General features: G+C 37.0%; 1 non-coding gene across 1 annotated transcript; it reads right to left on the reverse strand.

Annotated features, from left to right (window-relative positions):
- Nucleotides 1-507: 507 nt before the first annotated feature.
- On the reverse strand, nucleotides 508-610 carry LOC126300060 (U6 spliceosomal RNA). Its single transcript, XR_007552873.1, has one exon. It is a non-coding gene; the product is annotated as a U6 spliceosomal RNA (small nuclear RNA).
- Between the last annotated feature and the right edge of the window lie 695 nt (nucleotides 611-1,305).

A 1,305-nucleotide genomic window follows, 5' to 3' on the forward strand; every position in this document is an offset into this window, starting at 1 on the left:
AAACTGATAAAAGTGAAGCTGAGTGATCCTGTTTCAAATTACCTGTATTTAAAGATTTTATAAATGAAAAACTAAAAGCTATGGCTGTTCTTTAATATTAATTTATTTAATTAAGCAGTTCTCGGCTTAGAAGGCCGTATACAAGTTATAACTGACTATCATCATGAAAAAGGATACAGCACTGATAAACAACACTAAAAAATATATCAAACATGGAGAGTTTGGTGCAAAAACGAAGTAAACTTCGTCGTTGAGAGTACAGTTCGTTTCATTTGTCCGAGGCGGATGTCCCATGACACCCGTTCAAGTTCATCATTGACCCATTTATTATTATTATTATTATTATTACAGAGGGCAACTAACCCTCTGCCCGAACGTTTCCTGTTTTTTATCTCATTTTGTTCGCTATTGTTCGTTGCAGTTGTTCGAGGCGGACGTCTCATGGCACACATTAAAGTTCATTGTTGATCCATTCACGCAGTTTCCTTTTTTTTCTTTTTTTTTTTTTTACACAGGGCGCTGCGATATTGCGTGTCATCCTTGCGCAGGTGCCCCGCTTACCTTCCCTGTATCGTTCCAATTTTAGTGTATGTACCGCCGAAGAGAGTATAGCATCGTTGAGAGCACAGTACTAACATAATTGAATATGTTAATACATACGAACGCCTATCACCTAAATGATGGAATGATGACAATGAAAATTTGTGCTGGAGGCAGACTCGAACCCGGATTTCCCGCTTTACGCGAGCGGTCGCCTTAACCGCTTTTTTTAGCTTATTTTGTTCGTTGCATTTGTGCGGGGCGGATGTCCCACACCTGTCGAAGTTCATAGTTCATCCAGTTATTCAGATTCACTGTCCGGCATCGGCGGATAAATACGATATTGCAGTGCCTGTGTTTTTAAGAAGAACATTGCATCGTTCTTTTTAACAACATAGCCACTGCAATATCGTATCGAACGTGTTCATGTTAAACAGCTAATAAATGTAAACTGATTTTTAAAAAACGTTAAAGACGAAACATCGAAACAAAGTGTATGTATGAATTGAACTCAACAGCAAGAGAAGATACGTGGTAAAAGAACGGAGTATCCCACACAATAAGTTATTAAATTCATAATCTCAATTAAATTAAATAAATGGAAGAGAATAGATTAAAAAATTACTGGGTATGGAAGGAGACGCAGACAGAGTAAAAGATATGATTGACAAATGAAACATGACTGGAAATACATAAGATAAGCTATATACATGGTGATTATAATGAAAGCTAAATTTCAGAACGCTGTAGAAATAACACCACTGG

The sequence above is a fragment of the Schistocerca gregaria genome, chromosome X (assembly GCF_023897955.1).
Source record: "Schistocerca gregaria isolate iqSchGreg1 chromosome X, iqSchGreg1.2, whole genome shotgun sequence".
Classification (NCBI taxonomy): domain Eukaryota; kingdom Metazoa; phylum Arthropoda; class Insecta; order Orthoptera; family Acrididae; genus Schistocerca; species Schistocerca gregaria.